Below are 17375 nucleotides of genomic sequence, written 5' to 3' on the forward strand. Positions count from 1 at the left end.
CAGTCTCATCACTTTTGTCTAGATCCTTCTTAAACATTCCAACTGATATAGAGTTGATACATAGTTTGCCTTTTCATTGGGATCAACAGAGAGAGTTTTCAGTTGAGTGGAATTAACTCGCAGGCAAGACTACTGCTTTGGAGATTTTGTTACAGTAATAGGTACAACTATTCCCAGTTTTCAGGTTACATAGTTTTGGTCTTATTGAGGGTAGTGTTCTATGTGTTGACTCCTGTCATGATGTTTTTGTCTTTAGGAACATATTCTAAAATATCAGTTCAGGCTAGTATGAACTCACATTCCAGACTAGTAGCCATATTGTTCTGTTACAGGAAAAGCAACAGAGTAGTATGACAACTTTAAAATTAACAAATGTATTGTTGAGGAAGCTCTTGTGGGCCAGGGAATCATTTCATCACAAATCATGTTAACATCTAAGCTTCAGTACTTAAAATAAGTTCATTTTTTCATATCTATGATTTTTTTTAGTTCTTTTTTATTTGCCTCCAGTATTAATACCTTCCTGCTTACAGTCCTATAGTGTAAGTAGGACGGATCTGGGAATATTCACTGCATGAACCCCAGAGTTTTGCAGGATTGAGGGCTCTGAGAACACTATTCTAACAACTTTATTTATCACATTTTTTTTTAAAAAAAGGATAGCAAAATATATAACAACAAAAGATATTGAAGGTCTCTTCTACACTGCCAGATAATCCAAGTTATCAAAGCAGAAAATCTAATTGATGAAATTTGTTATTTTATATTTTAACTATGTTTATCAGGATTGTCCCTATATAAGCCACCCTGAGTCCCTTCGGGGAGATGGAGGAGGGGTATAAAAATAAAATTATTATTATGACCTACGTTATCGGATTTAAACTGGATTATCTGAGTCTACACTGCCATATAATCCAGTTAAAAGCAGAGAACATGAATTTTATACAGCTGTGTAGAAGGGGCCCAAGATTCATAACGAGAGCCAAAGTTTAGATGAGGATGTGAAGATAATACTGTTTGAAGTATAAAAGAATTCTAGATTTTTTTAAAAAAAATGGAAATAACAAATGCCTCTGGAATAGATCATCAGATTTGTAATCCATTTTATTCCAATAATGTCTGAAGATCACTGATTTGCTAGGCAGAGAAGACGCTACAGGTGGCACTGTTGCCAATGAAAAGGAAAGGACCACACCCATGTTGAATTCTGCTCCCTTTTCCTGTAATATTTTATCAATATAAGCAATGATATCTTGATGTTATATCATAATGCCAGATGTAGTGATACCATTGAGTATCAATAAAACACATATCACAAAATCTCTACTTCCTTATCCATTTTTTAATATCACCAAGAATCACAGATTTTGGGTGCTTTTTGGATAAAGCCAAACTGTGAAGTCATGGAGTTTCATAGGATGAGACAATCACATAACCCAGGGGTCCTCAAAATAAGGTCAAGGTCATTTACCTGGCCCTCACTCAGGGTCAACCTAAGTCTGAAACAACTTGAAAGCACATAACAACAATAAAATTCCTATCTCATCAGCCAAAAGCACGCCCACATTTCCAACAGTTTGAGGGACTGTGACCTGGCCCTCTGTTTAAAAAGTTTGTGGACCCCCGACATAACCCATTTTGGCAGCTGTTTATTTTCTCATTTCAGTGTTTTATATATGATCTATTCAGTCGTTGTTCTCTGATAGAATCAGATCCAAATTGTTTGAATGACTCTTTTGAGGGTGTTGGATCAAGACAGATTTTCATGTGACTGACAGCTGTGAAAATTGAAGTATCTATCTACATGCCTCCTTAGTTGAGAAGATTACTTATAAACTGCTTTAAAAATCCTGCATGATGAAAGTGTTAAGCCTTCAGGCAATGAAGATAAGAGATGTAATTTGATGGGACTTACCTACAATGCATAGAAAAGCAAGTTTACTTAATTGGTGCTGTAACAGCAGCAGGATAGTTCAACAGGGAAAAATAAAAGATTGCTAAGGACTCCCATTTCTAAAGAGTTCTTTGGTTATAAATGTGAATATTGTCTACTTGGAAATTCAGCAAGTCTGGCTTGGACATTGTTCCCCCCCCCCCCATGTTCCCTCCTTCCTTTCCCTGTCACAGTGTAATAATGGGAGGTTTCAAGGGTTCTTAAACCAATTTCCCATTCCAATTGAGCTGGAAAACTGTGGTTCAACCCCTGACTTCTATATGGAATATCAATCCAGGATATCAAAATATAGTTCGAAAATTATTATTCTTAAATGTCATTGTTGGTATTTTTCTTTTCATGTACATGGATGGCTGGGTGATTTCTTTTTCCTGTAAACAACAACTTACACTTGCATTTTGATGAAACAGAGGCAGCTCTTCGACTCAAGCACAAACACACTCTGGCTTTGACATTTTAATGTCCCCTGTGCCTGTCTTATCTTCACTGTGTTCATTTGTGCTCAAAAAGGGGAATGGGTTCTCTGGAAAGGAAGGAACTGGAGATGAAAAAAAGAATGTTTCATTAGACCTCCTTGGCAAAGTTTGCCATATGCATTTGCCACAGGGCTGCTAATTAGGTCTATGTGCAGGGGGAGACATGTTACATAAAAGTATTGTTATTTTTGAATTCTCTGGTTTTCCAAACATGATGGCTTTACCAAAAAAAGGGGGGAAACAACCCAACATGTTTGGATGTAGGCAATTATATACCTCAAATGGGAAATGGGCAGTGAATTTAAGAATGCTATCATCATCATCATCATCATCATCATCATCATCATCTATCTTATTAGAAGCAAACAGAGGATACAGTTGTAATCTATTTTTTAAAAACAGAGTTTATAAAATGATATTATTCTAAATGTCCTTTGACCAGTAGTGACTTCTGGTATTGCTGTAAGAAGGTCCTCCATTGTGCATGTGGCAGGGTTCAGACTGCATTGTAATAGGTGGTCTGTGGTTTGCTCTTCTCCACACGCGCATGTCATGGACTCCACTTGTGGCCCCATTTCTTATGGTTGGCTCTGTATCTCATGGTGCCAGAGCTCAGGCTGTTCAGCACCTTCCAAGTTGCCAAGTCTTCTGTGTGCCCAGGAGGGAGTCTCTCATTTGGTTTCAGCCATGGGTTAAAGTTCTGAGTTTTAGCCTGCCATTTTAGGACTCTCGCTTGCTGAGGTGTTCCTGTGAGTATCTCTGTAGATCTTTGAAAACTATTTCTTGATTTAAGGTGTTGGCATGCTGGCTGATATCCGAACAGGGGATGGGCTGGAGATATCTATGCCTTGGTCCTTTCATTATTGGCTGCTACTTCCCAGTGGATGTCAGGTGATACAATACTGGCTAAAGAGTATAATTTCTCCAGTGCTGTAGGGCATAGACTTACTGTGACAATGCAGCATCCACTGTCTTAGTGTGGTAAGAAGTTTTCCACACTGGGCATGAATACTCAGCAGCAGAGTAGCAAAGCACAATGGGAGATGTCTTCACTGTATCTGGTTGTGATCCCCAGGTTGTGCCAGTCATCATTTAAGAATGATGACTGGCCTCCTGTATTGTGGCAATGGAGTAATTACCAGAATGTATGAATTTTTAACTGCTCCATTTCCAGCAATGCTACATATTTATGATCATGACACTATTGTCATGTTTATAAATGCCCCCTTCAAGCCTATCTGAACAGCCAGCAGCCACATTGAGTGACTAAGGTCTGTTCAGGTTGCAACTGGAGCACAGCTGGATGCCTTTCCAACTATCTCACTCCAATGGTAACAAGAGGCTGCAATCCTCATTTCCTCTGCCCCAGTCAACAACTGAAAAAAATATTGTCCAGTATGGCTGCTGGCAGCTAAGGTGGGTTTGGAGGGTCAGGCCTGAAAAGTCACTTAATTTAATAAATAACTAGTAATGTAGGATATTAATGTATTTACTTTATTCTTTTGCCCAGAATTCTGAGCTCTTTATAATGGAGAAAGTTGCTCACCATGATATCTACATCATTTGACCCACCTCACCCAACCTAAACAATTACTATTCTGTGAGAAGTGGAGTAAATTTAATCTGAGATTTCCTGTTCCATTTAAGATTTGGCCAGAACACCCTAGAGATAGTGTGGTCTAGGAAGAGGATCCAATGCCATGGATTTGCAGGGGAGAAGAGATAATTGGAAGTGAAAGGGTTTGACAGTCTGCTCTCATTTTAAAACCTTTGAAGTGGATAAGAGGTCATGGTATAGTGTTCTGGGGGCCCTTCTACACTGCCCAAAATGTGAGAGGAATTGGTGTTCAAAATTCCAATGCCACTCGTATTTGGGGCCACACAGGGAACCCCAAATCTCTCTGGCTGGGGGATGACCAGATACCTACCCATGCCAATCCATTTCCTATGCCACGTTATGTGACTGTTTAGATGGGGCCTGAGGGAAATCTGGGGACAAAGGGACTAGCAATAGCCATTTTGCCTATTGATTCAACTCAAAATAATGCTGTATCAAGGAATAACATTGTTCCATGATTTTTTGTAGAATTAAAATGGTACTTGGAATTTTAAATTCAGTTTCCAAGTAGTTTTCAACACTGTCAGTACCAAATTCTAACTTTCCCAGCTTTCCTTAAAAAATTGGAACCAAGCAGGGACTTTTCAAAATGAGAAAATTAGCCCGAAAAAACCCACAAGAACTGAGAAAATTACAATTCTGAAAACTGTTACTGGAATTGTGCTCTGCACTACCTGACTCATCCTTTCACAGACAATTGCAGACCTGAACTGTTTCTCTCCCAGTTTAATTGGCCTGCTCTATCTTTGAAGAGACTCTGTTAGTCATTTTCATTATGAAAGAGCAATTTAATGTTCTGCTGAAATTCTATGACTCTCCATACTGTTCCACTAAATGTTATTACATATGCCACCATTCTTATTGTCCACATAATGCTGGGTATCTTTATTTTCCTGGCCCCAACTTTTATGGAAATAGACAGTTTATATGGAGGCATTCATTTAAAACTATATATATATATATATATATATATATATATATATATATATATATAAGAATGCTGTTCTGTAACTTTACGTGCAACTGTCCATTTCTGAAATATATGTTACTCTGAGCTACAGTAAAAGGATGGTGTACCAACAACCCAGAAAAGTGGTCCTCCTCCTCTTCTTCCTGCTCCTCCTCCGTCTTCTTTTTCTTCAGGAAGTAGATGGAAAGATTATTCATGCACACATGCACAATATCCCAAAAATGTTACACACTTTAGCAGCTAATATTAGGTATGGTGATTATTTGAAAAATTATTAGTTTGTTTATTTATTGAATTCATATTCCATCTTTCTTCCAGAGAAAGAGAATTCTCTATTACTGAAATATTGAATCATGTTGAAGGTATAATATTATTTGAAAAAATGCAAAACTTTGGGGGGATTTTTATTTTTTTAAAAAAAATAATAATCTGAAGATAGAGAAGAAGGGGAGATGGAAGAGAAGTGAACCTGACACCCAATTAACTGAGGCTTTTATGAACTCTTTATAAAGGATTTATTTAATTTTGGATGTGAATTCACCTTTATCTGATTATTTTTTTATCTTTAACATTGATTTAAAGATATCTCATGATATCTTCATACTTAGAGATAATTGTGCCTGTTGATTGTACCCACTACACATGATGAGAATTTCATTTTTCTCCATTTAACATGCATTGGATATAGAACTACAACTTTGCAAGTGTGTCAAATTTGTATGGGAGGAGGTCGCAATAGAAATAGATTGTGTTTTGCATGAATAATCAACTGGCAGTGTTTGCACAGATTAAGGACCAAGCTACAATAATTTTTGCACAAAAATTAAAACAGTTTTAAAGAAACATTATATTCTGCATGGATGTCTTTTTTTTCTCCACAGAAGGGTGAATCTTTCAAAGTATATTTCCCAAACTAAAATTGTCTTTAAAAACTATATTTGCAGCAGGAAGAAAATTGCTAAAATTACTAATTGCTACCTTCAAGAATAAAGTTAGTATCTATGTACATCCCTAGTTACATTTCACCTAAGCTACCAACTCTGAGAGAAGGGCAGAACTATGAAGCTATGAAGCTGATCTATGAAGCTGGGATAGTATTTATAAAGTTATTTTAGATTACAACTCCCAGAATCTCTCTGCCAGCAGAGAAAATACACTGAAGTAACCTGCCCTATGTAGATTCATAGTTATACTGATACAGTTGATGGTCCACTTATCCCAGTATTGACTACTGCATCGATTGGAAGTGGCAATCCAAAGTCTCAACAGATATCTTCTTTAGTTCTTCAACTTGAGATCTTTTAACAGGGGACACCATGGATTGAACTTGACACATCGCACAATTTTTACTCCATCCAAAAGCATTGCCAAATTAGAAAGACAATCACTGATTGAAGTCTCTTATTACATTTTTTTTGGGGAAAAAAATAGAGATGATAATTTGCTACTGGGTAATTGAATGTGCTTACCTAATCACTATGCACTTTAATGGCCATTTGGTCATTGCCAAACTAGCCTATTCGTCAATGGGGATGTTAAGGATGGTGACCTTTCCACAGATTATAACTTGCCTAAAGCATTGCACTTGGCTGCAGACAGAGTCTCTTAATGTTGTCTGCTCGTTTAAATATGAAAAGGAGAAGATTTAATGCTATTCTTAATCGTAAAGCTGCCGTTTGGGGGATGGAAATATCTTATATGTTTACTGACTAAGAATTCCAAGAGTTATTGAAGAGTAAGGACTGGGAACTGAAAATTTTCTAATAAAGATATTAAAAAAGAATAAGAAGTGGGGAAATATTTCTACAGGAGCATCTTCAGAAAATGTGATACTTTAAGAAAATTATTATTGAGTGGCTTATTATAATGATTTCTTTTCATATCCTGAGGCCACCAATTGTTAAGAAACTAATTCCATTTTCAGTACTGCTAAAAACATACCCAAACACATGAGGAAGCTGTCAAATTTTTCTGGATTGAATCGCTTCAGTGAGTGGAGTAAGGGCTTTTCCTGTAGGTGGTCCCCTACCAAGCATTGACATTTCTCTCAACATTCTGCTTTATGATCCTGGCACAGTTTTTCAATCAATGTAATCATTCAAAATTCCAAAACTTCAAAATATCTTCATTTTTTCTGTCTGTACTGCTAAGTTCTTAAATTTCCGACTTCTGCAACTGAGAGTACTGAGATCAGAGAATCCCCAGAGTGCCATCTCTTTAATTATTCCTTCACACTGCTTTTTCCTGCCTATTTCCCCATGTAAATGCAGGTCAGGAAGGCAGTAACTGGTCATCTTTTGCTGAGTTCTTTAAGCTTCACAAATAAGTTCTCTACATTACCGTTCTTTTGTATGAGGAGTTGGGGGCGTAATTAAAAAATGCAAAGAAAGAGGGAGCAATGAGCTTTGGTAAACTCTTCTGCCTAAAGAAAAGCTTTGTGATGCAAGAGATACACCAGCAAAGTCTGTTCTCCCAGGCTACTTCCATATAGGGGAAAAGTCAGCTCCAACACAAGAATAAAAAACCTGGGTCAGGAAGGACTTCTTTCCCCACGCTGGCTTAAAAAAACACACTTTTGGCGGAGTGTGTCTAAATGCCCTCCCGGAACCTTTATTTGGTTGCCTCGTGTAAAATTCCAAGAGGGCCCGCATTTTGGGTGCTGTGTGGATGCGTCCCCACCTACCAGCCATACAAGGACACAGTTGTAATGGGTGCATTTCATTGGGTTGCTTCAAACACAGCACAAGAAACATTTCAGGGATCCTCCTGCTTTCCCCCCTTCACTCCCTCCATCTCTCTCTTATTCAGAGATCTGAATTCCAAGGGATTTCTCTACTGTCTTAGAAATAAATCCATGCCTTTCTTCTCCTCCAGAGCAACAGGATAAGAGAGTGGGAAAAGCTCCGGGAGCTCCAGAGTTTTTTTCCTAATATTTTCTTCTTTTTTTTTTTTAATGGAGTGGATAGTAACTTCACTTGCTGGTGTGATAAATCTTAAAATGGATTATTTCAGGAGAAAAGGTAAGAAAGAACAACATGTGATAAGGAATGACAAACAGAACTTTGTGCTTTGTAATGCTATAGGACTAAATGTCATTATGATCCCCCCCCTCCCAATGGGATAAGGTCCTAAGACATTCTACAAATGTCTGAGTTCTAATGTTGGTGAGACAATGGCTGGGAGGGAGATATTTAAAGTCAGATATTCCCTCCTGATATACATTGTCTCCTTCATCAGATGATGGGACCTGTCCAAGGAAATCAAGTGGATTTCCATGACCAAACAGGATCCTACTCTTGAAAGATGAAGCTGAATTTCACTTTTGAACAGAACTTCCCATCAGTAAGTTCATCAATTGCTCCATGCCCTACTTTCTGTAGCAGAAAAAAAATATTTTTTCTTGTTTCTATGTGACATTCTTTCAAATAGTTGAATGTGGTTATCATATCACCTTCCCTAAGCTGCATCTCCTACCCTTTTGACCATTTTACTCACAGTACTCTGCATATCTTCCAGCTTGTCAATATCTTTCTTGAACTGTAGTGCCCATAAGTGGGCACAGTATTCAGGTGCACTGGAGCACTCAGATCAAAGCAAAATAGAGCGGTAGTATCATGTTGTATTACAAAGGAAAATTAAAAAAAATGTTTAGGTATGTGGTGCAAAACTGAATACTCTCCTCTCACCCACCCACCTGCTACCTATTTAATCTTAGCATCAGCAACTGCATTATATACCCTGAAAAGTGGGGGCTGTATTTCATTTCTTTTGGTATAAATTAGAGCAACTCTTCTGAAGTCAGTGAAATAGCTCAAGATTTATGCCTGTGTCATTAAAGGCACAACTGGCCCATTATGATTTCATTATGGTGATGCATGTGGTGCTGTAGGAGACCCAATTAAAAACTATCACTGCTTATAGGCTAAAAAGACAAATGCTTACAAGATTTACCCAGCTGCTCCAAGGGATATTCTAACTTGTAAGATGGTAAAAGTTCATGATTATTTTTTTTCCTTTTCGTTCTAATTTCCTTTCTCTGTGGTGGTTAGTTCTACAAAAGAAATTAATAAAGGCTCGCTTCTGGACTATTATGAAAGGCTCAAGAAGGTTTCTAGATCAGGGCCCATCTATACATGCCTGAAAATCTGGTAGGAAGTGGAATAAAAAAAAGGGGGTGGTTTAAAAACATGCACCAATAATGCATGCTTGATCATGGGACTGCATGAAAAACACATGACAAAAAGGTTTGCATAAAATTCAATATGGAGTGAAAAGGTGTTGCTATGAAGCACTGTAAATCTCAGCCCTTAAAATCCTGAAACAGCTGATAGAGGGATGTAAACAGATGGAGTCACATTCACACAAGTATCTAAGGCCACTTCTACACAGCTGTATAAAATCCACATTATTTGCTTTGAATTGGGTTATATGGCTGTGTAGACTACGATAATCCAGTTCAAATCAGATAATGTGGATTTTCTGCTTTGTTAACCTGGATTATCTGGCAGTATAGAAGGGGCCTAAATGGAAGCACAAGAGGAAAGCAATAACCATGAAAACTCTCTCCAACCACTCCTTTCTTCTCATTTCTTATGTATTACTGAAAGGAAACAAAGCTTGAAATTACACAGTCCACACCAGCATGTCACAGGCAAGTGAGCCCAAAAGGAAATGGGGTTCAAGTGGGCAAACCTGAGGAGACATAATGACAGAAAATCTGCTTGTGCAGATTTTATTATATTCACATTAGAGCTGCAAGTTTGACAAAATGATATGAGGTGCAACACATCTAGGGGAGTCATTCAGGAAAAAAAAGAAAGATAACTTCCAACAGATTTCTCACCGTACTTTTTGACATTCCCTTTAGCTCTTGTTAACCAAATATTTTGGGACACTGTAGTAGCATTTTCTGGGACAAATAGCTCTCTGTGTTGACTCTCCTTGTGATACCAAGATTTTTTATTCTATTTCCTTACTCTGGATTAAGCGGCTTTCTGGAAGGGCCCACAATGAGGGAACACATACTTCCCTGGGGGCCCTTCCACACAGTCCTATATCCCAGAATATAAAGGCTGAAAATCCCACTATATCTGCTTTGATCTGGGTTTTCTTAGTCCACACTCAGATAATGTGGGATTTCCTACCTTGATATTCTGAGATATAGAGTGGAAGGACCCTGGGAGAATACTATCCAGATGTGCACATCAACTGGTCCCATCAGCCCTCACCACTGGAGAGACTAGCTGGAGATGCAGGATATACACACATGAAGAACTGAGGCAGAATATGATGTGAAAAAAAGCTTGAGACCTTTGGAAGTTACAACTTCTTACAATAACCTGAGGCCCTATCTACACAGCCATATAATCAGTTCGAACTGCATTATAATGGTCGGTGTAGACTCATATACTGCAGATTGAACTTCAGTAAGCTGGAGTATATGGCTCTACACTGCCATATAATCAAGTTCAATGCAATTAAACTGCATTCTGAAACAGGATTATATGACATTGTAGATGAGGCCTGAATTACACGACTAACCAGGTTAAATAACATTAAAGTCAAGTTGCTTTGTGAAAGATAATTCCATATTAACTTAATCTACTTACCTCATTTTTTCAACCAAATTTTGTTAGGACATGTGGTTGCCTTGACTTTTGATTTTTTAAAAGGGTGGCATGTGACATACTACTTACTGGAATGTAGCTAAAACTTTGCATATAATTTTGCCATATATTTATGTGATGCTCTTGCTCTGACAATTATCCTTTTTTAGTGCTAGATATGGTCCACCATCTAATTTTCCATTATGTTCTTGGGAGTGATGTTATGGATGAATACTGCTATTAGAAACATAGAATCAAGGAAACTGATTCAGCCCTTCCCCTGTTCTTCCCAATAGCCAGAGAGTATAATGTTATGGCACACAAATCTGGACCAAATACTCTTTATAGAGAAGTTTCTATTCAATATCTCATATAGTTTGGGGAATGTGAGGATTTCTGCATGTGTCACTTGCCAGGCAACACATTTTCAAGACTGTCTAAATAGTGTGTAGGGCAGAAATAGACTATATGGACAATAGTAATGTTAGCTTGAAGTTTTTCAAAGAATGAAACAGTTTCATCTCCCATTAAGCTCTTGTTAGATATGAAACCACAGCATTTATACTCTGTCATGTATTAAAGTGATAGACTGAAATAAAAAGAGACAAGAACCTTTGTAAAATACCAGAGTGCCACAACCCATTTGTAATGCTGCCATCATGTAGTAGAGTCACAAGTGGTGACAATCCTTGCAGAGTAACCAAGAAGGGAAGAAAATACTTCACAGTGTTTAGTTAGCATCTAAATCTGGGCCAACTTGTTCTCATAGCTTTGCCAGCAAAATACTAGAAATCCATTTAACATGCATGATAACTACTACTGATTTTATTCTATCTTTTTTCTTCATTCAAACAAGTGTCTCTTAAGGATGGGGGAACAATGGTCTCTTAAAAGCAATTTTGAACACTTGCTCAGCTTTTCTCTAAGATTTTGACTTTTGTGGTTTTTCTTTAATTGCAGTTCAACTTCTCTGGAAATCTGGCAAAAGTCAAACCTTGTCCACTACCTGTTTAGAATCATTCACTGAAGATTTGGAGCCTTTAGCTTCAATGAATGCCAATGGGTGTGTGTGTGTTTAATTCAGATTAATATGAAGTGGGATGGAATTTACTTAAGTACTTTACTTACACATACAACGCTGTAACAAATTGGTAATAACGTTCATACATGGTGCCCTAGGAGAAGGCAACCTACTACAATGACAAACATCTTTCATTTGGTCCACCAGTAATGTCGTATCAGATAGTATTAAATCCTGAAGGCCCTAAGGAGATAATTCTTAAAGGAAATACTTGCTGGAGAAAACCAGTTGGAAATAAGGTTGAAAGTAGTGTAGTATGCATAGGGAATCTGACATAAGACCTAGAGTTGGAGTGAGGGTTGAATGAACAGGATTGCATATTGTTGTTGATAGACCAAGATAAATATGCCTTCATTTCACACGGTGTCTCAAAAACAGCACCACATCTTTGAATGCAGGTATCTAGTAAACAAAATAATTAGGTGAAATCAGTCATAAATTAAGTATGTGAAATTTGTTTGTTTTTTTGGTGTGGTTTTTTTTGTCATTTCTTGTCTTATCTCAATTCATGAGAGAAGTTTCATGCCCTTCTGTGGGGAAGGGAACATTCTCTGAGAAGACTCTCCATCTAAGATCACAGGGTGGTCATTTGTCAATAAAGCTCAGTGTCTGTCCACTATCTTGTTTTGTAATAAACAGAATCTGAAATATAATTCTACAAGAATTGTTTATTCATCTTCACCATAGGGATTTCCCATGTACTGCTGAAATTCTAGGTAGCATGTTGACGAGTGGCTTATTTCTTTTTTATCACCTCATAATTTCTAAAATGTATTTTATTTAGACTCCAGGACATAGAATTAATTATGTATGATGCCAGAATTACTGCCTAGACACCCAACAGGAGTAACTAAGCTAACAGGATCTTTTGACTTATTTATTTTTCCAAATATACTTCAGTAAAAACAATGAGGGCTCTGTAAATATAATATGACTAATACCATATTAATATGACTAATGCCATGCCAGTCAATTGGAGAAGCTACATATTGCTTGCTAATTTCTTTTCCTTTTGAAGATGCATATCCTTTTTTTAAATTCAAGTAATGTTCTCACTGGTTTTTTTTCTTCTGATCATAGATGGGAAAGTAAACATGTTCCAATCATTCTACAGTTGGGTTGGTATCATTTTTACTCATGTTCGTTCATAAACCGGTTCTGACAACTTCATGAACTTGCATTTACTTCAGGAGTGAAATTTACATGAAGATTTGTATTGATTTTGATACGAATGATACTGTAGAATATTTGTTCATATGCATTTTATCATAAAGCATATATTTGGCTGGATATCGTTCCAAATTTTGCAAATCAACATACAGAAATTGAAAATACCAATGAAAATACTACTTAATCTACTAATTAATTTAGAAGGTGCAGATAAGATTAGTTAATTTAAAAATGTAGGTTGAGATCCTAAATGAGCAACTTCATTATGTAACTATTTTAATTAGGTAGTTAAGTAGCATCTCCCAGCCCACTTATCTATCCAATTCTTATATACGAGGCAGCAACTAGAGTAAACAACAGGGATGTGTTCTTCTATCAATTGGAACACCGCATACTGATGTTTCCACCTCTATTCCTATGAGTGATTTCTGGTGCAATAATTAGAAGCAGGATCTCTGTCATAATTTATCCTCACAGTGAACAAGTTGAAGTGAATATTTCAACCAGTTCTATCTTAATCAAAAGACCAGATCCACATTATTCACAGTGGCTATTGCCCAATACAGCAGGATTGGAGAACTTTTATGATTGCTATGTATTCATTATATTATTGAATATTTTAAAATTGTAAATACGAACCAGTTGCAAGGCAGCTCGATCTTATTCATTCATAATTGTGGTCATGACTGTTCCATACAAAAGTCTTCATAATGATAAGAATAGATGAGATTCCCTGAAGTGTGAGGTGCCACTTTATGTGGATGGCAAATTTCAGGCCTACCAGGAATTTCCATTGAGCACATGGATTAAAAAAATACTTTCATATTTGGATTTTAAGTACATTTACAAATAGCAATACATTCCCATAAGTAAAAGTAATATAGTTAACTATCACATTCTGTTAAACATCTAGTGTGTTTGTATGAAGTCCAGACACAGCTCCTGGATCTCTTCTCTAATTTTATTCTTGTTTCTATGACATGGTTATTTAAGATGCAAACCAAAGTCATGATGAGAACATTGATGAGATTCTCTGAGATATATGAGTAGTAATCCAGTATAGTTAGCTTGTGACCAGGAATCAACTTTGTTTTCCAATAATGTCAGTGTTTTCCAAGGCACCTTTGTAGTATTAAATAAAAAAAATGAGTTTCAGATTTGCCTCTAAATTTAGCAAAAGTAATTTCAGTGATTTTAAGGGATTGACAAATTTGGCATCAAGTGCTCCAGGATGCTTAGACTGCTCATTCTGTATGTACGTGTGTTTGTGTATGAGTGATTGTCATTTTATTTTGCTCAGGGCTGATAGCACAAGCAGCTGTGGTACTTGGGAAGCTCTTGTTGACTGCTTGATGGCATATCTTTTAACATTTTACAAATGAAAGCTGGGACACATATGGCCAAGCAATCTAGGATAGTGATTGAGTTAGCAAAAGTTATTAATGAGGAATAAGAGTAGCTACAGTTATCTGTACAAGATGTCATTAGGGTGGTGTGATGGGTGTAGGCCATACTGGGTGACACCGTCAGAGAGGGTGACACCAAAATAACTGTCTATAAAATGTTTGTGTAGTCTCCCAACCAAACTTGATGTTTCACCAAGTGCTAACTACCTCTGCTCTTTGAACTCTGTAACAACTGAAATAAGCTAGGATGAACAAGGAAAGTTGGAGGACAACAGAGAAACTGAGTCATTTTAAATCAGCTGCACAATGGGATGACCTAAGATTAATTAGGACTTTTTCTGCCAAATTAGAACAGTTTGAGTATATGTGATGGCAGCCACTAATCATTCGTTCCAAAAAGAGTACCATCTGTTTGCTTTCAGTGGAGAACAATTTGGTCCATTAGCAAGGTATCTAGAAGAGTTGGGATGCTACCTGCCATTGTCTCTTGCAGTGGCAACACACACACACACCAAGTAGAAAAAAAGTCATTTCTGTAAGGAATAGTAATATATCACTAAGATTGCTTAGTCTTAGACATGAAATGCAGAAGTTTGAAGGTTTAGCTCATAACATCTTTCACCAAACAGGGCTGAAAGGAGATCTTTCAGAAGGCCTAATGAACCGGTGTCAGTCAGAGAAGAAAATTCTAGGTTAGATGGACCTGAAGACTGGCTTAGTAGAAGACAACATTCCTATGTGTATTTGAGACATTTTTGTACACCCATCTAAACAACTCTCCTTTTACCTCCCACAGCTGAATTTTTGAGTCAAAAGATATTCATCTGGAAATATTCACCTCATCAATGATATACACTTGATAGCACAAGTTTGATGACTCAATCCATTTCTGCCCTTTGGTGCTAATTTCCCATTGGCCTCCTAAAATATTAATAATGACTAGTAAATATCAGCTTTTCTGGCTAAGGGAAGTTTATAACATCATAAATTTATCACTGGCACAGATTAGACTCTCACAAAATGGTTTGAAAAAAGCATATTTTGAGGATAAATGTCAAGCGTCCTATTCAGGTAAAAGGTACAAAGAATTTCTAATAATAAAAGAGTTCATATGTGATTTCCACTTGCCTAAGTTGTTTGACCTAGACAGGTTTAACTCCATTGTTGTTTGGAGAAAAAGCAATATACTTTGTAGCATGTTACATGGGCCATTGTTAGACTTACTTTTTCAAAATAAGATAATTTTCTGCCTGAGGGAGAATTGCAAATGGCACCCATCACCCTGTGTTATGATGCACAAAGCCAGTCAAGGTAAGCTGGTATATGTGTCAGCACATTTCATAGGCACTTCTCCCCATCCGCATCAGGAAACATACAAAAATGTCACACTAAATGACATCCCACATCTGCTGACTGAGACAGCTTTGCTATGCCTAACGTTAAGGCGAAGCTATACTTTTTAAAAAAAGATATGCTCAGAGCAGTTCTTACATTTTCCTGTTTGTAATCTTCAACATACACATAGCCTACAGTAATGTCGTGCAATCCATGTGTAGGAATAAAATGTTGGGTATCATAAAAATACCACAAAAATCCTGTTTAGTATCCAAAAGGCACAAGCACCCTACTATAGCATATTCTATGCTTGAAACAGTATATTCTGCACAGAAAATAATATCTCTATGCAGAGCTAACATTTTTTGTGTGTGCAGGAAATACTGTTCCTACAAATTGTGTGCAGAATGATTCTCAAACTGTGAACAATGCAGCTTTTGAAGATCTTGCAGTGGGGAGAAAATTTATAATCTTACCCATTGCTACCTTTGAGAACCAAATTAACAGATAATTATGTGTATGAAACAAATTGCAAAGCATTTGGCTCTGAGTTGTTCATTCACTTTATCAATGCAATAGGAAAAATCCCTGGAGGAGTGGCAATGAACAGCAAACTGTCAGACCACAGAAATATTTCAGGCTGAAAATACATTGAGAGCTTTTATTTATTTATTTATTTATTTACTTTGCTTATATACCGCTGTATCTCAAGCCCGAAGGCGACTCACGGCGGTTCACAAACAGTAAAAACAGTAGAAACAGCAGTGGTTCCATACAACATAGAACAATTGACTTAACACATTATCCATAAATTACCAATAAGCAATTACAATGCACAATTATTACAAAAAACAACCGTACCCAATCTTCTCATCATCCAAGCGTAGTCCAGGTTCGTCGTCCATTGTTCCATTCCTATGTTCCATTACCAGATTGCACTAAATTACTCAAACGCCTGCACAAACATCCAGGTCTTCACCTTTTTGCGGAATACCATTAGAGATGGTGCTAGTCTAATGTCCGTAGGAAGGGCGTTCCACAGCCGAGGAGCCACCACCGAGAAGGCCCTATCTCTCGTCCCCGCCAGCCGAGCTTGAGAAGCAGGCGGGATCGAGAGCAGGGTCTCCCCGGAAGATCTCAAACTCCTCGTGGGTTCATAGGCAGAGATGCGGTCGGATAGGTAGCTTGGGCCGGAACCGTTTAGGGCTTTAAAGGCCAACGCCAGCACTTTGAATTCAGCCCGGTAGCAGATTGGTAGCCAGTGGAGTTGGCGCAACAGGGGGGTTGTATGCTCCCTGCGCTCCGCTCCTGTTAAAATCATGGCTGCCGAGCGTTGGACTAGTTGGAGCTTCCGAGCTGTCTTCAAAGGCAACCCCACATAGAGAGCGTTGCAGTAGTCTAAACGGGATGTAACCAGAGCGTGGACTACCGTGGCCAAGTCAGACTTCCCAAGGTATGGGCGCAGCTGGCGCACAAGCTTTAGCTGTGCAAATGCTCCCCTGGTCACCGCCGAAACCTGGGGTTCCAGGCTCAGCGATGAGTCCAGGGTCACACCCAAGCTGCGAACCTGCATCTTCAGGGGGAGTGCGGCCCCATCCAACACAGGCTGTAACCCTATGCCCTGTTCGGCCTTGTGACTGACCAGGAGTACCTCTGTCTTGTCTGGATTCAATTTTAATTTGTTCGCCCTCATCCAGACCGTCACAGCGGCCAGGCACCGGTTCAGGACCTGGACAGCCTCCTTAGTAGCAGGTGGAAA

General features: G+C 37.9%; 1 protein-coding gene across 11 annotated transcripts in view; it reads left to right on the top strand.

Moving 5' to 3' along the window:
• Window positions 1-17375, top strand: part of NLGN1 (neuroligin 1) — a 782169-nt gene that overhangs the window by 687012 nt on the left and 77782 nt on the right. The window lies entirely within an intron of this gene.

Source organism: Anolis sagrei, chromosome 3, assembly GCF_037176765.1.
Source record: "Anolis sagrei isolate rAnoSag1 chromosome 3, rAnoSag1.mat, whole genome shotgun sequence".
In the NCBI taxonomy this organism is placed as follows: domain Eukaryota; kingdom Metazoa; phylum Chordata; class Lepidosauria; order Squamata; family Dactyloidae; genus Anolis; species Anolis sagrei.